The sequence below is a fragment of the Myodes glareolus genome, chromosome X (assembly GCF_982192425.1).
Source record: "Myodes glareolus chromosome X, mMyoGla1.1, whole genome shotgun sequence".
NCBI classification, from domain to species: Eukaryota; Metazoa; Chordata; class Mammalia; order Rodentia; family Cricetidae; genus Myodes; species Myodes glareolus.
The window spans coordinates 46,478,957-46,503,180 of NC_142053.1; the positions used below are offsets into that span (position 1 = coordinate 46,478,957).

Below are 24,224 nucleotides of genomic sequence, written 5' to 3' on the forward strand. Positions count from 1 at the left end.
TTTAAAAAGCATAGTGAACTCTCTGGAAGATAGCTATATAAACCCTGAGTTCTGCAGTGGTTATTTAAGGTGGATCCCATGAAAAGGCCATTGTTTTCACAGGGCTGCCCGCTACTACCCTAGAGGGCTTATTTATTTTGCTGTAGGAAATGAATAATGTTCAGTGATTTCTTAAATCAGCCGTGAGGTTCCAGCACAGTGCCTTGGGCACCCAGCCCACTTTATGTATACAGGAAGAGGCTCCTAAGTGGCTGACTCAGTTCTAGAACAATATATATCCTGCTGGAAGACTTCCTGTCACGGAGCTTCTCTGAACTCCTGAAGTAATTGAGTAAACAGCTTTGGTTCAGGTGAGAAAAAAAAGACCCACATGAAGCAATGAGGGTGAGTATTTGGGCTGCCAGGAAGGTCTTTCTGGGGTTTTATGTTGGAACTGGGCTATCAGAACAAGAGAGAAAAGCTGGCTGGCGTTGGAGAGAATTTGAGAAAAAAGAACCTGGGTAGGAACACAGGGGTGAGCTGTTTTCCTAAAATAGACGATGCCTTCTGGAGAAGGACTGTTGATACACAGCACCAGAAGTTTGGAGTAGTCTTAAGTACGAAAGGCAGGCAGAAAGATTTGGGGTTTTCAATACCAAGAAACTGTACTTTGGGACCAGAAAGCTCGGCTCAAAGAGTGACTCTGTGACCACCGATTTCACCCTATTACGTTTGCGAGTATGGGGAGAAGCTGACTGCTGGACTGAGTGTATTGGTACCGCCTTCTCCTTTGTAATCCCTACATCTTTTAAGCTTAAGCAATGGCAGTAGTGGGATTTAAAAAAATGACTAGCTTCTCTTCTTTGAAGCGAGTTCAAGGCTTGTGTTGTTGGACTCTAGTGTCCAAACCGAGGAGTCACCCCCAGAGACCACCTCATATACCATAGCCGATGCAAAAGCATGAGGATTTTATTAATTCTGTCATGACAGGGTCCCTCAGCATTCCGGAAGCCAAGAGACCCCGACTAGCTGGTACAGTCTACTTTTAAAGGAGAAGGCCCCATAGAAACAAGACGGGTTGTTCCTTGACCATTATGATCGGCTTATTCGAAAAGGGCTAATACCAATAATTGGCTGGAGAACTATTGTCAGATCAGATGAGGTAAGAGGTCATTTTGACCCTGTTTCCCAGGGGACTGAGTCAAAACATACGTGTATGGGTAATTGTTCAGGAACTGAGTACGCGCATGTGTAGCTATTAGGTCCTTGGTTCCCAGGGAAGGAGGGGAAGCACTAAGGCACGGAGGCTGAGAGGGTTTGGAATTGTCAGAAATGGCTTCAGAATTGTCTAAAATCTTACATGTAGACTCCATAGTGAGCTCCAGGCCTTCCCGGACTGCAGAATAACTGAAAGAAAAGAAAAGCTTCTGTTCCCTCCATACAATTATTCCAAGACTCCTATCCATTGTCTGCTATTGCACTTGAAGGTCCTAAGACTAATATGACACAAAATGTGTTAGAGACAGACAATCTTTATTCACAGTTACAAGCTTTTCTTTTAAAATCATTTTGACTGCCGGGCAGTGGTGGCGCACCCCTTTAATCCCAGCACTCGGTAGGCAGAGGCAGGCGGATCTCTGTGAGTTCGAGGCCACCCTTGTCTATGCAGTGAGTTCCAGGCCAGCCAGAGCTACTGTTACACAGAGAAACCCTGTCTTGAAAAGGAAAACAAAACAAAATTTAACAAAGAGCAAGGCTTCTGGCTAAGTTCAAGTACTGCTTTTCCGGCTGAAGTAGATGAGCTTGCAGCTGGATCCCTCAGGCCAGGAGATGAATGAGCATCAGAAAGGCCTGCCTGGACTTTGGTGTAAACACTTCTCCAGATTCTCCCAAACCTCTAGCTAGAGCATCTGTGGCACATACAAGCACACTGTATCACTCTTGCGACTCCTATGATTATTGGAACTTTTGAAGTAGCCAGGGAGATGGCAGGGCAACTGCGGGATTAAATTGATCCCAAACCTAGGTTACTCAAAAAGTCAAAACAAAACATCTCCCAAAGCTTGTTCATCTCAAGCTCTGCCCAGCCCCATTGCCTATTCATGCTTTCTGAATACATTTTATTTAATTTTCCAATCAACTGAGCTCAGGAAAGTAGCAACAAAGAGCTGCATAACCTCTGCCAAAGCTGCCCCTGGGTTTGTTCCAGCAAAAGCACAGTTCTCTCTCCTCTTTTGTTCCCACAGGTCATTTGAGCAAGCAAACTGAAGTCCTTCCCTTCCTTTCCAGCATGGCTGACTGTGTTCAGTTCCGTCCAAATCAAAGGTACCTGAAGTCTAGCCGCTGCCAGCAGGCTGTATTCATGGAGCCCTCCAATTGGGCTGCTGTTGAGAACTCCTGCTTCCCTTGTCAGTTCAGCGGGAGTTTTAGACCTACAGCTATTGCACGAAAGGGTTGAGAGGCTCAAAAACTGTTACCCATACCTGATTCTCCAGCTAGTAGTGACCAATAGATTCAAGAGCTTATTTCTTATCCAGCCTCTACTAAATGTTGTCTTGACTCAACTGAGAGCTACTAGCTTGAAATGACAGCTACCATTTGGTTGATTGCTCTTCGCATTTAAGTAATGTTTCCCATACTCTTATGAATCTGTTGGTTTTCTTTATTTCTTTGGTGTGTGTGTGTGTGTGTGTGTGTGTGTCTACATGGAGATAGAGCAACTTGAGTAGGTTCAAGTGTGTGCCTACATGAGGAAGTCAGGAGTCAATAATGGTGTTTTCCTTTATCTCGATACTAAAAGTTCTGTCCTACTTTTTCTTTATTAATTAGCTCACTCACTTGTCCACAAGTCTATAAACCCTGAAGCCTAGAAATCATCGGCGGCTTGATCAGAGGAATGCAGGTAGTGAGTGGCAAAGTTGAGTTTTGGGTGCTGTGGAATCTGCACACTTAACAATCGAAGTGACCGATGCCAAAGCAAAATACAACCATTAAAACAGCACACACTCCAACATACAATTTTCTAGTCAAGAAAACAATGTCTGTAGGATGAAATATACATTCTACTACTGGGTTATCTAGATTTGTAATACCATTTACCAACCATAAACTACACATCTTCCCGAGTACGTTAGAGCAAGTGGATAGACAGAAGAAAGGCTTTTTGTTGTTGTTGTTGTTTCCGTGTAGTTTCTAATAAGCTAATTTGGTTGGGAGAGAAACTGACCATCAAGAGTATAATTATGATAACTATAAAATATTGAGAAATTTGCCACTCGTATGGTGAGCCTTTCTCTGAATAGCATTCAAAGCATTCCCTTCTTCCATCCAGTTGTAGACCATTGTACAACTAAGAACAAGGTCTCGTTAGTTCCCCTTCCCTTCTCTCCCCATATCTTAAAGGCCTCCCCACTTTCCCATCCAGAGCGTTTGAAATGTGGCTTTGTCCTCCTCTGCTTCCCACTTGCCTGTCTCTGCTTGGGAAATACTGGTGTAGGCATAACTGCATGCAAGAGTGGGAGCCTGGCCTCCCTCTTCTGAGAAGGGATCCCCATAATAACAATCAGCCTGAGTAGACAAATCCAAAATACTGTATTCCCAATCGTCTCCATCCTGATCCCCCTGGTATTTCTCGGCCTTTCCCCAACTTTGATAGGATTCCAGGGCAAGCTCCTCACTGCCCTGGAGCTGCTCCTCTAGGGTATCAGGGCTCCTTTTAGCCTCATCTGTCTGGTACTGCCCGATTCTCAGAGCAGGCGCTTCCTTCAGTGAGAACTGCCAGGGAGCTATTGCTGAGAAGGGCCCCTTCTCTGCGCCCTCAGACCAAGGAATAAAACAATTGCTTTCGTTTTCCCTCTCTAGCGGAGGCCAGCATTCCCACGGTAGAGATAGGTCCTCACTTAGAGATTGGACTGGGTCTACAGCTGCTGCTGCTGGGAATGGTACCCAAGCTTGTATCTCTAGTGGCCAGGTAGGATCCAGGGCATTGTCCTTCCTTCCTTGCCACCTTTGTTTCTTTCTCTTTGGGTTGATATCAGGGGCCACCTCCTCCCATGAAGCCTGAACTAGAGGGGCAGGTGAGTCTAGGAGGTCAGCCTGTGGGCTCTTATACAAAGTGAAAACAGACACATCATCCTCAATCCCATTGTTGGCAGCTAGCAAAGATTCTGTAAAACTGGTTTGCATCAGATCTGGCCTTACAAAAGAAGCCCATGCCTGAACTGTCACAGGCCAAGGACTGGACTCAATCTTTTGGTTCTTCTTAGCTCTCTTTTTACAGCGATGCCTCTTCTGGGCTCTTCTTCCCTTTCTGACTGTCACAGAGGTCCCTTCTTGAGAAGACTGACCTGTACTCGCCTCGGGCAGCACAGTGCCAGATGGTTCCTGCCAGAACTGAGCACTAATCACTGTTTTCTCTTTCTTCCCTTTTCTTCTTCTTTGCTTCTTGCCGGACAAAGCCCCCATAGCAGAAGCCTGACAAGGAAACGGGCTTGTTGAAGATGCTCGAGTCTCTAGTGTCATGGGCCAAGAAAGATACACCTTCTTACTTTTCTTTCTGTTCCTCCTTTTACGGCTGCTTTTTTTCCCTCGGTTGCCCCCACTATTTGTATGGGATGGAACTTCAGGAGCCACATCTGCGCATCGGCCTGGGACTGCTCTGCTCAGACAAGGGCAAACCCCGAACATTTCCCTTGTCTCCTTCGTCTTCTTTTGATGCGCAGTTTTCTGTTCCATGTTTACCCCATGGCATGCAGTGGACAGAGCCTCTTCAAGAGGGAGAGTCGGAATTGGTGGTCCCACCCCCACAGAGGCTGCAGCCGCCGGATCTGGATCTGCGTCAATTGCTTGGGTCGTCAAAGCCTCCATGAGAGTTAAAATGTCTTCCTCCATATTTCTTGTCAGAGAACCTTTGCTTGGCTCTTGCTTCTGCAGAAAGTGAAGCCTTTGCTTGCAGCAGAAAGGCTAGAAGGAAATCAATGAGAATGTAAATCCAGCTCAAGGTTGGCAGAAAGTATCAAGCTGAAGTCTGATGGGTAAGCTCCACATTAGGTGCCCCAAGGCTGCCTGAATGAATTAAAGAGGTTGACTAAAGAGGGTGTAAACAGTGTGAAGGGGTCAGGTATGAGCTGCCACCAGCAGCCCCCTCTGAGGCAGTGTTAGGTGCTCCACACAGCCTTCTTCAAAATGTTCTGCTTCAACCGCACTGAGTCAATTGGAGACCGTGGATATCTTCAGAATTGAGTGCCCTGAAGAGCGGCACAATTTCAGTTTTTTATTAGCATTTAATATCATTGCTGTCTTCTTTGAAAAAAGTTGGCAATTCTGAAAAATAAACCACAAAAAAGTTAGAAAACGATTCCATTTTTAAATCAGGGATGCATAACTTGATGGTTAGGAGAAATACTGAAAAACTGTTAGTATCTTTTTAAGCTTCAAATGTCTACTTCCAGAGACCAAATTGTAGATAGAAACACAATCGTTGGGTCTACATAAATCAGAGGAGAAAAACATGTATCACAATGAACCTCGGGGACCAGCAAGTTGGCTCAGTGACCAAGTCTATGACTTGTTTGTTCCCTGGAACCGTCATTGTGGGGAGGAGAGAACTGACTCCAAGTTGCTCTTGACTTCAGTACTCACACTGTGGCACTTGTACACACACACACACACACACACACACACACTAAAAGCAATGAGTCTCAGCAGGTGTTCCTGGATACCAATCTGAATGGTCTCTTATGTATCCTAAAAATGTACTGTCTTCTCAAGTTCCCTCTGGCCCCTGGTGTGTAAGCTGGTGACTCAGAGTCTCCATTATAAATCTGCAACACAATAGTTCTGTCAATTGATAAGGTTTTGGTTCAGTTCCAGTTAGCATTTAGGTCTCCGTCAGTGATGTATGATTCCTCTAAAGCTGAGGTGCTTCATCTAGGCGAGAGGATCATCCATCCATCATAAGCTCTGCATAAGTAGACTTAGCAAAATACTTCCTGTGTCCTCCTAATATATGTACTATATGTAATTATACATATAATCAATAGCATTTACATGTATCTTTTCCTCCTGAGAACACAGTTTTGTTGATCGTTGGATCAATGAATCAAGAAGGGACCAAACTCCCTTGGTCTAGATATGACTGACACAAGATGTTCAATGAAGCTACCATATTTTCCTGAACGTGGTGTTAACCTAGTTAAGAAAAAAAGAAAAGTTGATGTGTCTTTTTTATCTGAAACCTGCTACTTAAAATAGATTTGAAATCTAGAGCAAGAATTGCAGCCATATCTCTATGAGTATGACAACCACAATGGACACAGGGGAAGGCTTTGTTCGTCATCCCTCAATACCACAAATGGCCTATGGCAACTTGCGTGTAGATAATATTGTTGGCCAACCCTCTTTCAAGTGCTTCCAATGTAAGATTACAAAAAGAAAACTTCCAAAGCGAAAATTATGTGCACCGATTATTCAGCAAGTTTTATCCTTTTCAAAAGTCTTCTCTGATGCTATGTATGTCCTTTACCATGACGTTGTAAGTATATTCAAGAAGACAAAGTGCTAGGCTCACAAAGGCAAGAGTTATCACTGGATGAAAGCCAGACTGCAAACTGCGAGAGACCAGTTAATACAGTGTAATATATACTGAGAATTTGTCTATTGTTCAGTGGTAAACTCATTATCAACCAACCACATGAAAGTAGGTCTCAGTCCAGATCTGTCTATACTGCCTTCCACATCTGTGTTTGAAAGCATATATGTTATCTTCTTGAGGTACTTTCCAGCCTGTACTGCATGTGGAAGACAACTCCTTGGATTTTTTCTGCTGTGACTTTCCTTTTTGTGTGTGTGCAGGTCCTTTCATTTGGAAAACGTTTACTGATGCAGCCACATGCCAAACATGAGGCTAGGTGTAAAGAAAGCACATAATCAACTTTCGGGATTCTATGAATTGAGTACCTGGATTCAAGTTTTCTGTGCTTTCAAATCCCTAGCTCTACTTGTCCAGGTACTGTCTTCTTGTGGTTGGCTGACAGGAATATCAGAAGATATACCTTGGAAAACATGGATTTTACTAGAATAACTTTCAAGAACCAATCCCAGTTACCAGTTCTCTTAGTTGTTGAGGCTTGCACCCTCTTTGCCGTCATCCTATGCTGGTGATCAACCTCTCTGGCTTTTGGGATGGAAGAGGTTAACTCTGTACCACCTTCTGGCACTATAGGGTCACACATTCCTTTCCAGATTTTGTGTAATAAGTTGGAAGTATTTAATTCTCATTTGTTTGTTTGTGTGTTAGTTGAAAGTTCAATTTATGTGTTTTGTGCTGTAAGATTTTTTTATTGTCCCTTCTTTCATCATCATGAAGCAGGAAGTGACTAGATGTGATAGACAGGGGCTTATGGGGGGGATGATTTAAAATTATACCCTGAGCTAGGTTGGGACCCACTCGGGTGAAACAGCCATACCACTTGGGATTCTTTTATTGCAAGTAAGTGGGGGGGGGGAATTACCAAAATGAATTTTCATGAAACAGGGACAGAAACCACTTTATATGAGGCTACAGTGCAAATTACTTCAACAGGAGTTGTGATCGCTACTTCTGGGTTGGTTTTATTGTCGTGCTTTTACTAGTGATATGTATTTTCAGATTCACAATGTCTGATCAAGCAGGGGAATTCACATCCTTCATGAAGCAACTGAATTTCCCTAGACTAAGATTTGCTGTTACTGATTGACCTGATATAGGTCATGTGTTTATCACTGAACCAATAATAGTCCTGTGTCAAAATGGATGGGATAGATAACCCTGGTGTAACATGATGGGGGCTGGCTTGTTGGGGTTTCTGTCCTGCCCAGTTCCCCAGCTGTTTGGTCCCAGAAAAAAAAATTACACTGAGATCTCTATAAGTTATAAAGCTGATTGGCCCATTAGGTCAGGCTCCTTATTAGCTTATTAGCTAACTCTCTCATTTTGATTAACCCATTCTTCTGATCTATGTTAGCCCTGTGACTTAGTACCTTTTTCAGTGGGGCAGATCACATCCTGCTGCTTCAGTGATCTGGGCAGGAGTGGGAGGAATCAACTTCTTCCTCCCCAGAATTCTCCTGCTCTCCTTGCATCATTTCCACTTCCTGTCTGGTTTTCCAGCCTACACCTCCTGCCTGGCCAATCAGCATTTTATTTAAAACATGATTGACAGAATATAGACAATTCTCCCGCACCACCCTGGGTCTCTTCAAACTCTAGCGGGAACCTGGAAAACAAGATTGAAAGTACATGATCAGAAATCTTTGAGAGGACTGGAGAGGTGAAGAAGGAAACACATTTAGAAGAAACAAAGACTCAGAGTAATTCTTGTGTGAAAATGGTGGCACCAAGGATGACTTTTAAAATAATTATGCTGAAAATGTCATTTTCATAATGTAATGCTGATTTTGAAATGGGGGAGGGTGTTGTTTTTGTTTGTGTTTTGAGATAGGATTCCAAACTTATGAGGCTCTGCCTTAAATACCCAAATCCTGGGAGTACAGTCACTTCCCCTCACACCTGGCTTTAAGTGATTTTTGTTTATTTTGGTTTTTGGTATATTCATGGTTGTACATCAAGTACCACTACCCAATTCCAGCATATTCTCATCATTCAAAAAGAAATTTATCTCTAGTCGGGCAGTGGTGGCACATGCCTTTAATTCTAGCACCCAGGAGGCAGAGGCGTGCAGATCTCTGTGAGTTCGAGGCCAACCTGATCTACAGAGTGAGTTCCAGGACAGGTTCCAAAGCTACAGAGAAAATCCCTGTCTTGAAAAACAAAGAAGGAAAAATAAGGAAAAAAGAAGAAACTGCTCTCTAAGTATTAACTACCCTCCATCCAACCTCTGTTAACTAGTAGTCTAATTTCTGTAGGTCTAGATTTGCCCACTGTGAGTATTTCATATTGAAGTCAAAGATGACATTTTGTATCAGGTCTCCCCCTCCCCCCGGATGTACTGGTTGCAAGGCTCACTCATGTGTAGACTATAGCACTGCTTTATTCTCTTTTCTAGCCATTAAGTATTTCATTAGGTGTGGGTAGATATATCACATAGTGTTTACCATCACAGGTCCATGAACATTTAAATTGTTCTACTTTTTGGCTATTATGAATGATGATGCCACCCATATTTGTGGACAGGTTTTTAGGACAGCAATGCTTTTAATTCTCTTGGATATAACATCTAAGAAAAGTATATCGTAACTTTTTTGTTTTTGTTAACCTGAGTACTACCTATATAGAATTCCTCAAGGCAGAACTGTGTTATATTCATATCAGCAGTGCACAGTGGCTCCCATTTTTTCGTAGTTTTATCAATACCCCTTACTATCCATCTTTGGTTAGTGCCATCTTAAGCAAGTGTTCTACCATTGACCGACATCCCTATTGCCTGTGTACTTCCATTTCATTCATGGGTTGTAATGTCTCATTTTCATCTGTTTAGCTTGAAATACAGCTTTTAACTTTGGCCTAAGTGTACATTCCCCTACAGTCAGAAGAACTCACACAGTGAGATATTCATGCAGCCATAACCCCTTTTCCCCAATGTAGCATTCTGAAATAGAGCACTATTTCAACCAGGAAGTAGACAGTCGAAATAGATCATTTCCATCAGCACCAGGTTCCACTTCCCTTCCTTCTCCAGCCTTTTCTGTGACTCGTCCCTGGCAACCACTAAATTTCAGTATGTCTAAATCATCGTTTCAGGAATGTTGTACAGACAGGCACGGAGGCACACGTTTGTAATTGCAACACTCTGGAGGCTGAAGCAAGATAACCAAGAATTCTAGATCAGCCTGGGTTGTACAGCAAGACCCTGTTTCCAGAAGTAGAAATAATAACTCAATTTTTAATAGTCATATGAATGGAATTTTGCAGTATATATTCCTGAGAAGGTTAGCTTTTTTTTTTAAATTCAGAATAGTTCTCTGGAGATTCATGTGGTTTTTTGTTTGTTTGCTTGTTTGCATGGTTTTTTTTTGGTAGGAATGACTCTTTCCTGAGTAGTATTCCATAGTATGAATGGGTTGGAGTGTTTGAATATTCACACACTAAGCAGTATTTCTAGCGGGCTACTATTGTAAATACAGTTGCTGGGAACATTCATCTCCATGTTTTGGTATGAATGTAAGTCTTCATTTATCTGGGATAAATGCCTAGGTGTGGAATTGCTCTGTCACATGATAGCTGTAATTTTGCTTTATAAGAAACTGTCAAACTGCTTTCCCAAGTGTCTACATTTTACATTTTCACTAACAATGTACTGGTGATCTAGTTTCACCATATCTTCATCAACATTTGATGCTGTTTTTAAATTTTAATCATCCTGCTAGCTTCAATATCTCATGGTGGCTTAAGTTTCTACCTCTAGAGTGGCTAATGGGTATTAAACATTTTTCATGGCTTCATTTATTATGTGCATACTATTCTTTAATGAAGTCTCTGTTTGCTTATTTGGCCACTTAAAAAGTTTATATCTATTATTTTATGTATATGAATGTTTTTCCTAAATGTATGTCTGAACACTATGTGTGCGCCTAGTGCTATTGGTGGCCAGAAGGGGAAGCTGGATACCCCATAACTGGAGTTACAGATTGTTGTGAGCCACTATGTGGGTACTGGTAAGCAAACCCAGATCCTCTGAAAGCTAAGTCAGTGTTCTTAACCTCTTAGCCCTCAATTCAGCCCCTATGGTTTTTTTTTTTTTACTTTAGTGTTTTTCGAGTTCTTCGTACAGTTTAGCTACTAGCCATTGTCAAATATATAGTTTACAAATATTTTTCTTCTCTTGTGTAACTTATCTTTTTATCCTCTTCACAGGAACTTTAACTTTTTTTTTTTTTCGAAACATTTCTGACTGTCCCAGAACTCCCTATGTAGATGGCCTTGAACTCACAGAGAATCCCTGCCTCTGCCTCCCGAGTGCTGGCACCACCACACCTGGACAAAACTCTTTGTCCCCAGAGTACACATTTTTATTTTTGCTGAAACATACTTAACTTTTAGTCTTATGATGTGTGCTTTGCTATCAAGTTTAATAGCTCTTTACCTAGTTCTCAATCCCAATGATCTCCTACTGGTTTTCAAAAAGTTTTATAAATATACATTTTAAATTTAAGCTTATTATCTACTTTTACTTAACTTACATAATGTGTTGAACTTCAACTGGGATTTTGTACAGTATCTGGTACTCTGATATCATTTCCTGAAAAAAACAAAACAGTCTTTTTTCTTTATTTAATTACACCTATTTCATAGCCAAAGGTAAACTGGGCATATTTTGGGGGGTACTCTGCTCTGTTCTATTGATCTGTGTGTCCATTCCTTTACTAATACTATATAGTCTTTGTGAGTTTTTTGTTTGTTTGTTTGTTTTGTTATGTTTGTGCTGAGATAGTCTCTCACATTAGACAGTAGACTGGCCTGGAAATCTCAACTTTCTTCCTTCAGTCTCTCAAGCATTGAGATTACACATGGATACCACCATATCTGGCAAATCATATATTTTTTTTACTATTTATTATATATGTGTGTTTTTCCTGCATGTACATCTGTGTCTAGTGCCCATGGAGGGCACAAGAGAGTGTCACATCCCTTGACAGTGGAGTTGCAGGTGCTTGTGATGCATCACGTGGCTGCTAGGAATCAAACTAGGCTCTTCTGAGAGAGCAGCAAATTCTCTTAACCGCTGAACCATCTCTCCAGCACCAAATTCTACACATGCTTGATTACTGTAGTATGTATGGCAAGATGAAAAATGATGCCACTTAGATGCTTACACCATTACCTGGGAATATGTTACTTAATATGGCGAGGAAGACTTTACAAGTGTGAAGAAGTAAAATACCTTGAGATGGGAAGGTTGTCCTGGATTATCCGTGAGCTATGACATTCAGTGAGAGGGAAGACATTTAATTTGGGGGTTGGAGAGGAAAGTGACGACACTGTGGGCACAAGCCAAGGAGCACAGCTGGCTGAAAAAGACAAGGAACCAGATCCTCCCCAAGAGCCTCTCCAAAGGGAATACTGCCTTGCCAACACCTTTAGCCCAACGACACTAATCTAAGACTTCTGCCCTTCTCAACTGTGATTGTTGTTTAAAATCATTAATTATGATAATTTGTTCCAGATGCAATAAGGAATTAATAATACATGGAGCTATCCAATTAGCCTATCATTAGACAGATTCATTTTTTTTCAAAATTATTTTACCTATTTCGAGTCTTTTTTGTTCATATAATTTTAGGCTAACCATGTTTATATTACTTATATGTGTGTCTACAAAAATGCCTTGTTTGATAAACCGAAAACAAACAAACAAACAAAAAACCCAGGGCCTTACACATGCAAATCCTTGTGTTAAGCTTCTCCTTTACTCCTGGTTCCTCGTTGATAAGGCTGCAGTTTGTGTCTTTTTTGTCACTTTTAGAAATGGAGTTTTTAATAATCCAACTTAATTATTAGGTACAAACTGATGGAAGGTTTGACCCTATCATCTTTCATACATTAAGATGCGGGGTAGATGAACAGGCTAGATAGTATTGTTAAATATTATCTCCAAAATAACTGAACACATTATATAAGTATCTGAAGTCCTAGCTTTAAGGAGATATGACATAAAAATGCATTAAAAAACAGTGCTTACCTTTTACTATATTGCATTGTTTATATTGTACTACAATAATAATACAATTTGCTTGACTGCGTGAAAAGGACAATTGTGTATCGCTTTTTTCCTTGGACAAAGCAGCTTAAATAACAGAACGTTTTTGTCTAAATCAGAAACCTAGCAACTCTAGAACTACACTAAGGAGAGCCAGACCCACTGGAACAGGGCAGGTGATATGGAAAGTTTCCAGAACTTTCAGTTCAATAGGTATTTGTGATCCAAGGAGAGGGCCAGTGGGTAGCACATTCATAAAGCACAACAATACGCAATAAATAAAGAGAAGACTGGCACTAGAATGATCTCACTTGGGCCTATGTATGGGTTCCCCAGCAGCTTTAGATCGTGCACTCATGGGAGTGTTGGGCTGTAGCCAAAGCACTTGTAGGGGTATGTGTATTAAGTTGCAAATAAAACAGATTGAAATTTCAGCAGACACGCTGGAGGAGGAAGGCAGGAATTAGGGAGCAGCTCTCCCAGTTCTACTGCAACAGGAATGACTATCTTAACTATGACGGTTGCCAATAGTTTTAAAACTTTAAGAACTTCAGAGACAAAGTACATGTCTTAGATTACTTTTTTCTTTTCTAGGTTCCTTTTATCTTGAGAGTGCTGTGATCTTTCTCTAAATTTTAAGAACTCGACAAATTATCAGCTTTGGTTCTTCCCTTCCTTTATGTAGCTAAAAAGTTCATACTATGCATGTAATAAACGGGAGCGAGCACATTGTTTGTTATAAAACGACACTGTCCATGCAGCGACAGATATGAACTTGACATAGCCTCTCTACATGTTTTGTGGTTGAACTGAAATGGGAAAAGAAGTACTTCCTAATTAGTACATAAAATACCTTCACATTAAGCAAAGACAAAAAGTTTAAAGAGGACTGAGGGATAGTTTGCCTACACAGAGGTTCTGACTTTTGAGCCATTAATCCAGTGAAGGAAGCACTGAGTTATGTGTGCTTCATAAACTGAAAGGAACACGAGCATCCTCTACAGAGCCAGAGATGACTTAAAGAGAGCTGACAGTTTCACTAGCTCATACCAGCCCTGTGATAATCAGAAAAATCTTATTCTGCCAGCCATTTTAGTTTTGTTTTGAATCACTTACAATGATATGACCATGACTTCTGTGCTGTTCCAGGATTGTCCACAGAAGACTTTCTTATACCTGAATTCTATGTTTGCACAACAGCTTTCTATTGTGAGGACAATGTACCTGAGAGAATCAGGCATCAGTTCACTGTCACTTGGTTCAGCTGTTTCTGGGTCTGTAAAGACAGGAGATCGCATAGAGTGTGTGTGGTATATGCTGGGCGGTGGTGGTGCACACCTTTAATCCCAGCACTCGGGAGGCAGAGGCAGGCTGATCTCTGTGAGTTCGAGGCCAGCCTGGTCTACAGAGCTAGTGCCCAGGACAGGCTCCAAAGCTACGGAGAAACCCTGTCTCAAAAACAAAAGAGTGTGTGGTATTGCAATGCTGTTCACCTCATGGTCACCAATGGGGATTGAATGAGCAGGTATAAAATATTTCTCTCAGGGTAAGTCCTGAAATGACCTACTTTCTCCAAAATGACCTGCTAATAAAGTTTCTACCACTTCCCAATATCTCTTTCAACTACAAATCCATTCATATCAGAGCCCTCATGACTCAGCATCTCCTGAAGATCCAAACCCTGAATCCTTACACTGGGAACCAAGCTTCTGTGTGGGAGCTTTTGGGAGATGTTTTGGATGCAAACTATTAACACTATCTTATATTTATTGTCTAGTGGCTTACATAAACTCTAACAGACTCCTTCTGAGTCATTCTTCTGAAGTAAAGGCACAAATTTAATGTTTCTTCGCTCTAGAGCATCCAGAGACAGAGAGACTGCCTCTCACAGTCTATTTTAGGACCATGGGTGGCTGGAGGGCAGGGGTCCTCCAACAGAGTAGGACTCAGGAAGGTAAGAAATCAGCCACTAAAGTCAACACAGAGACGAGATCAGAAGTCCAAGGAGCTAAACAAAGTGAGAATCTCTGGTAATTCTTAAATGAAAAGATAAGGAGAGATTCCAAATCAAGAATGATAAAGGGTTTGGAGAGCGGTGACCACGGGTTTCTTTTTATCAGCTGTAAACCAACTGGGTTAATCAGTTACGAGTTCAGCTGTATCCTCCCAAAAGATGTGCTGAAATTCCAGGACTCTGATCAGCACCTCAAAATGTGACCTTATATTGGGGGGGAAAAAAAGGTTCACTGCAGATGTGATTAGTTAAGATGAAATAGCAGTAGAGTGGGATGGCCTCATAAAGTAATATGATTTATCTCTCTCTTGAAGAGCAAGAACGCTCTGTAAAGATCAACACTAAGATTGGAGTCCTGCAGATACAAGCCAAGAAATGCCTGGGGCTACCTGACGCTGGAAGATGAAAGACTGGACCTTTCCTCAGAAGAGAAGTCTGGTGATTGTGAGTGCTTAGCCTCCGGAATTGTTGATTTAAGCCCTCTTGTGATGTGAGGCTTTGTCACGGAAGCCTGGAAGCCTTCCGAAAGGAGAACCAGCACTATCTAAGCTCTCTGTCCACACTGACATTTCTGCTAAATGTTGTTTCATCACATCAGGCATAAATAAAACAGTAGCTCGGTGGAATTTATGTTGATCCTAAGTTGTCAACTCTTGCTTTGGCAAAAGCCACAGCTTGCTTAATAATTCATACTTCATTCTGATTCATGGGGAAAAATCAATGCCTCTGGTCCAAGATTCTGTGCTGTAAGACACTGCTCAAGGGTCCACAAAATTGATGCCTTTCAAAATACACATTTGATCCAAAGAGGATGCAAAATGCCTACTTGCAGGAGAAAAAAAAAACAGACAAGCAGCCTACATGAAGTAAAACAGGAAGCAATCAGAGAGAAAACAGTCAGTCAGCAGCTAGAAAGAGGAAATCAGAAGATGTAAGAGAATAGTCTTCTTGTTCTTAGAAGTGTAGGACCCTCACCCCTTATTCTCAAAGGGTCGAGAAAGAATTTCCTAACAGAATGTTTTCCCAGGAAGATAGTGGTCTTCCCCTCTCCCACCCGGGAGATTCCAAGCCCAAGGTCACTTAGCTCAGCCCAACCAGCCACCTGATACAGGCTGATAAAGATGACCTAACTCAAAAACAGTGGCCTTGCTCTAAGAAAAAAGAAAAAAAGCTGACTTAGCAACATGGGAGGGAGCAAAAGTCCTTGCAGCCGTGCCAAAGCAGCTTCAAAGATTCTTTTTGTAGTTATGCCTTTAAATACATAAAACTCCTCTCCACCCCACTACAATGGGGATGGAGATGAGTTCCAAACATGTTTGTATTATGCTGATTAAACCTTGCTTATTACAGTCTGGGCCTCTCTGGGGGTCGTAATCTGGGCCCAACAGAAACATTATGCAATTCCCCCAAAGAACAAACTCAGTGTCTGAAATAAGATAGAACATAGAATGCATATGAATATAAATAGGAAAAGTAGATGAAAATTTCTTTTATTCTGGCTCTTACCACTAGTTAAAAATTATAATTATTTAGTTAATGTGAGACACAACCTGTCATGGTCTCCGAATATCCCTGCATAGCTTTAATGAGACTACCACGAATGCAAAGCCCTCATTTATTTTTAGCTGGGCCTTTGCTCAGAGATTTGGTCGGAAGCATATAATCAGGGCTTTAGAGACAGCTCAGTGGTTAACAGCACTTGTTGCTCTTGAAGGAGGACTCAGGTTTGCCTCTCTCTCAGTTAAAGTTTCTATTGCTGCAACAAAACACTATGACCAAAAAGCAAATGGCAGAGGAAAGGGCTTATTCAGCTTACACTTCCACATTGCTGTTTGTCACCAAAGGAAGTCAGTGCAGGGCAGAAACCTGGAGGCAGGAGCTGATGCAAAGGCCATGGAGGGGTACTGCTTACTGGCTTGCTCCCCATGGCTTGCTCAGCCTGTTTTCTTATAGAACCTAAGGTCACCAGCTGGGCTTTCTACCATTGATCACTAGTTAAGAAAATGCCTTACAGTTGGATCTTATAGAGCCATCTTCTAAAATGAGGCTTCTTCCTCTCTGATTACTCTAGTTTGTGTCAAGTTGACATTTAAGCCAGCTCGCACAGGCTGCTGTCACCCACATGGCAGCCCACAACCATCCATAAACTCCAATTCCAGGGAATACAACACATACAATAAAAACAAAGAAATCTTTTTTTAAAAAAAATCATATACCTTGAAAGAGTAGACAACTTACCTTTCAAGACAAATAACTGAACTGCTCATTACCTACTGTGTAGGCCATACATTTCACAAGTTCTGTTCCTTGATTTGTTTGCAAGTTCACCGAATGTGAACTTTGGGTTCCCACGTGTCATTTGCATGGGACTTGAGGGCAAGGAGAACCAAAGTAAAAATGCTGAAGCTTGGGATAATGGCTGTGCTCAAAGTAAAATCCTTTCATCCTATGACAGTTGTAATGATTGTCCTGTCTCTTTAAGAGACAAGCCACGCCCACTCCCTCCCCCCACCCCCATCTACTGAGACAAGCTGATCTTCATCTTCCAGCCTTAGTTCTCTCTCTTTTCTGGCTCCCTCTCCAGAGGCAGCTTCAGTCTCCTCTCTCTCTCTCTCTCTCTCTCTGTCTCTCTCTCTCTGTCTCTCTCTCTCTGTCTCTCTCTCTGTCTCTCTCTGTCTCTGTCTCTCTCTGTCTCTCTCTCTCTCTCTCTCTCTCTTTCTCTCTCTCTCTCTCCTTCTCTCCCTGTTCTTCTCCTCTTCTCCCTTCCCTTCCATAATTACCAAATAAATATTCAACCTCACTCTGCATAGTGTTCCTATCTGTCTCTCACCCACCACGGCAACAGGGCTCAATGCCGCCAGGGACCACCAGCCTTCAGAGACCTGCTGCATGATCTCATGCTCCGTCCCTACCTAGGGCTGACTGCATTCTGGACCCCCTGCCCACTGCTTGCCACTGCTGGGGATCTTGCAGCAAGCTTCTCTGGGATCCTGCAGCAATTTCATTTCTCCATTACAACAGCAACCTCCTGTTTTCTGCCACAATCCAGGATTTTGTGATGAGTTAGCTTTCATGGAGATAAAAATTTTAGAAGTTGAAAATAAAAACTCATTGCAATCTATTCTGACAAACATAGAAGCAGATCACAATAATTTAACATAAAAACACTATTTATCAAGAACTTGCAATATGCCAGGCATGATGTACTTTACACAGATAATCTCATTCAATAGCCAAAAAATTTATCTTTCTTTCTTCATTAGTTTTTCTTTCTTTCTTTTTTTCATTCTTTCTTTCTATTTTCCTTTTTTGTTTTGTTTTGCTTTTGCTTTAGAGACAGTATCTCTAGGAGGGCAAGAACTCACTATGTAGACCAGGCTTAAACTCACAGAGATCCACAGGCCTCTGCTACCTGACTGCTTGGATTAAAGGTGTGTGACATCAGGCCTACAAACGACATGAATTTTCAGAGGTCACATACTCTTAAAGTGACCTTTATCATTACTATTCTAGTTCATGTTGTATTGCTAAGATGAGACACTATTACCATAGCAACTCTTATAAAGAAAAGCATTTAATTGCGAACTTGCTTACAATTTCCAAGACTTAGTCCATTATCATCATGGCAGGGAGCATGGAAACATGGCACACTTGGTACTAGAGAAGTAAAGAGTTGCATCCTGGTCTTCAGTCAAGAAGAGAGAGCAGAAGCAGAGAGAGAGAGAGAGAGAGAGAGAGAGAGAGAGAGAGAGAGAGAGAGAGAGAGAGAGTTTTACTTAGTTTTACTTTCAAAAGACCACCAATTTTAAAATGTGAAAGAAAAGAAATAAAAAAGGTAGTAAAAAATGTAAAACTTACTGAATGTTCCAAACTATTTCACATCTCATTTTCCCCACAGCGCAGTAGTCAAGAGCCCAAACTCTAGAGTCTGCCTCTGTTCAGTAGCTGAACAACCTAAGGGAAAACCTGTCATTGTCTCCATTTCTATTTTAGTAAAAGCGGCTTTGATAATAAGAGGTACCTTTTAGGATTGTTCGGAGGTTCAAGTGGGTGAGTAAAATGTACAAAATTTACAACAGTGCTAAACATGCAGTACTAGTCCAGTAAGAACTTGATATTAACCTCCTGTTTCTGAAAGCAGAATAGTTCTGAAACTGGGCCTCCTGCCATATAAGTTCCCATTTGGTGGTGATTCTATCTCATGATCGTTATCTCAATCGACAGTTATCATTCAAAAAGTAGATACTGTGATTATAACAGAAGAATATGCCATTTTAATATAAGAATCTACTCTATCAAGGACCTACCAATGCTTGTAGCAATGGTGTAGCAAGTAATCCAAAGGAAATTTAAGCACTGTCCTGTGCACTAAAAACATTACAGTCTACCAGAGGCGATAAAACCAGTAAATAAAGCATTAAATAGCTTCTTTATTCTTTATCTTTTTCAACCAACTTTTAATACCTGAAAGGAGACCTTATGAGACCACACACTGAACTAACCACAAAGCAAGGTTATGCCATGCAACCACTCCAGCTGAGACCGAACAAACTTAACCGGCAAAATCAGCTTGTTGGAATCTCTTCCCATTTTCTTCCACCATCCTGAGCTTCTGTGTACAGACCAACTTCAGCATGGTGTGCCCTAAATAAAATGCACATCTCCATCTGATTGGCTCCACTCAGGATCATAGCCAAGTTTCTTAGGAAACACCGTTTGGCGAAGCATAGCTTCTTCTCATCTTCTATATTCTCCGTTATCACAGTTTTGCATCAACTCCTGTACTTGGGAAACCCTGTTCCTCTCTAGTTGGTTTCCATATCAGCAAAAGTGACCTGTTTTTTCCCAACTCATGGACTGAGTATAAGGAAATGCAGACCTCTCTATAATCACAAGTCATTATCAGTGCTTTGTTAATTCAGAGAAGGGTTAGACAAACAAAGTTTGTATGGTAGAAGTAAGAGTCAGGTCTTAAAGCACTGGCAACATATTCTTAGGAAGGGGAGGAAAGGTTGAGGACTATATTTGCTTAACACTTTCTGCTTCGCATAATTCTTTTCCATAGACTCATCCAATTTTATGGCAAGCCTTTGAGACTGTCAAATAGGAATTCTTATTATTTTATCCCATAGGTGGATCCTGATAGAGTGATTCTAGACCCAGTAAGCAGAAGCTATTAACCATTCCACCTCTCCAAATCTCTCCCTGAAAGGAGCTTAAGCATGGCAGCCATGACTGCCATGCACACATAGAAAAAAATGGACAGGGTTTTTAAATTATATTTAGGGACTATGGATACAGTTCACTGATAGAGAACTCACCTAATGTGAGTGAGACTCTGAGTTCAATGCCCAGCAATATAAATTTTAAAAGATTGCATTTAATTCATTATTTATGAGAGACCCAACGAGATGTCATAGACAGTTCCCAGGAGTAGTTTGTAGTCCCTATGTGTATATGGAGGCTAGGAAGGTGGAAATGAATTTCTAAGTGGGAAGCAAAGTCTCTTTCTCCATGATGGGGGAGAAGAAAGTCAGCTGAGCTCCCAGAAGACTGTATTCTTCAGCTTTGAGAGGTGTAAAGTTGCTCAAATGAAATGAAAGAGCGGAGTTGGATAGCCCAGAAGTGTCTTCTCTGATCAACTCCTGTTTATTCCTTCTCCCAGTCTCTTCAACAAATTGTCCCGTTTACCATCTTATGATACAGCAAGAAGCCCTCCCCCCGTGTGACCCTCTCATCTTTGGCTTCCCATCCTCAACAGATATTAGGCAAGTAAATGCCCATTGTTCATAGGTTACGCAGAATTCTTATCTGTGGTATTTTGTTACAACATCACCATAGAAATGAAGAGCCTTGTGCACTGATCTACAGATATAACCACAACACAAATGGTGAGCTAGCAAACAGTTCAAGGTCATAGCTTTGAAGGAGGGAGTTAGAGAGAGCTGGGGACATCCTTTATGCCCCACACTACTCTGGAGCTCCTTGTGCTCAGTTCTATGTAACAAAGTCATTCAGGGAGGGCTGCTCTAATTCAGAGTAATTTCGAGTTTAAGAGAGATCAGATAATCAGGGTATCAAAGCTGTTAAATGTTAGGTGGTGGTGACTACATTCCAGCCAGAGCAATTTCATGAGCCGCAAACACAGAGATTTAAATCCCTATTTGTTTTCACTTCTACCTAGCGCATGTTTTAAAATAAAACAGGAAATTATAATTAATTTTTTTGAGATCAACTGGAATTCATTTTTTTTCTTACTCCCAGAAACCGGGGGTACTGTGTGAGCAGACAAGACACTTTACTGAGGTCCTGATGGAGGGTTTAAGCAGTCATACATTTATGAGTGTCACATGTACATACAAATACATGAATATGTGATGTGTCCTTTAAACTATAATTACTCACATGATGTGATGCACATATTACTACTTAAAAGAGGCCTCCTCTGAATGCAGTCACCTATGTGGTAATCTAAAGCCTTCCTGTTTCCAGATGCCCCTACTGTGTTCTGTTCTTTTTGATACCTCCGTTATTAATATTGCTGATCTTTGGAAAGAGTTCTAGAATGTTCTTAAAATGTAGCAGTATCGCAGGTCAGTGGTAGCTCATGTCTTTAATCAGAGCACTTGCAAGGCAAAGACAGGCAGTTCTCTGTGAGATTGAAGACAGCCTGGTCTACAGAGCTAGTGCCAGGATGGACTCCAAACCTACACAGAGAAACCTTGTCTTAAAACAAACAAACAAATAATAACAGACTCTTTGAAAGAGCACTCAGGAGAGTGGGATATAAGGTTTAGAATGCAAAGGTAAGAGGCTGAGGAAGGATGTCCTGTAGGAAGTTCTGGAAAGTCCTAGAAATGCCATGGGAGGGAAAACCACTGGAAAGTAGGTATAGGATCAAGAAGAGCAGGAAAGGAAGCTTAAAAGGATAAGAAGAAAACGTTGACTATTGCACAAATTTGTGCTGGCCTTATGGCGATATTCAATGATACAAATAAATACATTAAGAATTACCCTTAGCAGATCTCTGTGGCACACACCTGTAGTCCAGGCTACTTGGATGGTTGAGGCAGGAGGATAATTTGGGTCCAGAAGTTAAAGGCAAGTCAGGGCAAAAGAGCAAGAGACTGTGTCAAAAAAATACATACACTGTAGAAGAACTGAGGCTCAAAGCACCAAGTCACCTATTGTATCTGCTTGAAGAGTATTTGGTTAAAAATTGATACTCTGAAACCAGAGCTACAAATCAGGCATTACCTGTGGAAAAACCGGTTTATCATCCAAGATTAAAAACATAAATGCAAATAGCCAAGAGAGCCACCTTTAATGTCTTTTGAATCTTTAACATCTTTGGGATCAAAGTAGCCATTAAATTCCTGGTGCATTGTGCTGGAGCAAATGAGCAGGCTTTGTCCACATGCCATTTATAATCTCAAGATGGAGGCAGAGAAGGCAAAGGCAGAACTGGAAAAACAGATAATTTATGTTAACTTAATAAGTTACATATTTTCATTGAATACAAGCAAGAAGTTAAATGCATTTACCAAAGAATCCAGGGAAGAATCTAGAATGTGCGGTTGGTGGCCTTTTTCAGGCCATATCTGGTGGTGATAAACTTTTTAAAACTATTTAAGTGATGGGAAGGAGCTGATAGAATCAACTTTTAGCAGAATATTCAGAGGTACGATATGAGTGAATGAGAAAATGATTTATTTTAGGCAAACCATTCCAATTATACCACAGATATTTGAGAAATTCTGATCATGTGTTAATTAAGCATAATTAATGTATCTAGCATAACTTTTTGTAAAAACAGAAAGTCATAATTAATTTTATGGGATTAACATGCATACACATTTCTTACTGGCAGAAACCGGGGCCACTAGAAGAGCAGAGAAGATATTTTATTAAAGTCCTAATGAAGGGTTTGTGCTGACATGCACCTATGAAAGTCCCATTTATATCCAAATGTGTGAATATGCTGCTCATCCCTTAAAATATAATTATATATGTATGGGAGACAATATTAGTAGTGATGCATAGACCTGGCTTGCCACGTAAGCTGCCATCTACATAGTGTCCCTCACATTTTCTTGGGAGAGTACATACTAGAGACTGGCTGTATCTCTCTGGCCTTGCCCCCCTTTCATACCCTACTGAGGTAAAGAGAGACACCTGAGTAATGGAGTTTGAGAGGGAGAAAACAACGCTGTGCTCTGCCCTGCCATTTGTGATTGTTGTTTCTAAGGTTTTTATTGTGGTCTGCTCTGTGATTGTGGCACAGGCCGAGGCTTGTTCCCCAGGTGTGTGAGACGTCTTAATTTAAGGGTGAGGCAAGGTATCAAAAAGAGTTGAGGTCATACCCATCAGCAGCGTCCTCCAGTCGTGATTTATAACTGATGACTTCACGGCCTTATGTGCCTCTGGGGTTCATGTCTCAGGTGCTTTCAAACTAGAAGGAGGAAAAGATGTGCTACTGATTGTTCTCTTACAACACAGCAAAGTCATGAGAAGACTTAGCAGAAGTACAGAGAGCCAATAAAAAGGATGCGCAGAAAATTCCCACAAACATCATGGAGGAGAAGCACTAAGCACACTGCCCCTGTTTGCTTACCATAGGGTTCATCACTGGGGCTATGCTGTTTTGCCCACGGCTTCTCCAACTATCGTTAAAGGAACACTTTTTACTTATTAAAAAATTCAAATCTACTATGAATTGATATGCTTAAAATAATATAATATATACTAACTGTAAACAATAATAGAGTTCACTCTGACCTTTCAAACACTGCAGTTTGGTCATAACCACTCCCCCGAATGACCTCTCCCTGTCTTCCTGGTCTTTGATTCCCCCTCTCATATCTCTCCCTTTCCCTAGTTCTTCCACTACTAATTTCATGTCATTCCTAAATTTCTTTTTTATTCTAGCTCTCACATATGAGAGAAACCATGTAATACACTTTCTGCCTCTGATTTGTTTTGTTTAACATGGCTTTCCACCCATCTTCCTGCAAAAACCATGATTCCTTCATTTTATACATAGATACCACATTCTCTATTTATCTGTCACTGGGTTCAGCTGTTATTGTTAATAGTGCCACGATAAATATGAATATGATGGTCAGTCTTGATTGTCAACTATGATTTAGAATGATCCAGGAGACACCTCTGGGTGTATATGTGAGGGCATTCTCAGAGAACTTTAATTGAGGAAAGCACCCATCCTGAATATGAATAGTACGGTTTCCTGAATTAGGGTCCAGGACTTAATTGAAAGGGAAATGGAGCACCAGTATGATCTCTCCCTGCTCCCTGACTGTAGCTGCATCTATCTCAAGCTCTCACTACTTAGCCTTCCACGTCAGGATGGATTAGAGCTTCTCAAACCTTGAGTCAACAAATCTTCCCTTCCATAACTTGCATTGGGTCACGTATTTTGCCACAGCAAAAACAAAGCATAACTAATACAGAAAAATTAGCACCAGCGGGTATTTGTGTGACTGCCAGGCCATATCATTTGCAACCTTCAGAACTGG

General features: G+C 41.2%; 1 long non-coding RNA gene across 1 annotated transcript; it reads left to right on the forward strand.

Annotated features, from left to right (window-relative positions):
• The first annotated feature begins 234 nt into the window (after positions 1 to 234).
• On the forward strand, positions 235 to 15,318 carry LOC146889211 (uncharacterized). Its single transcript, XR_015000378.2, has 4 exons — positions 235 to 384; positions 970 to 1,141; positions 2,226 to 2,304; positions 15,003 to 15,318. It is a non-coding gene; the product is annotated as an uncharacterized LOC146889211 (long non-coding RNA).
• Positions 15,319 to 24,224: the final 8,906 nt, after the last annotated feature.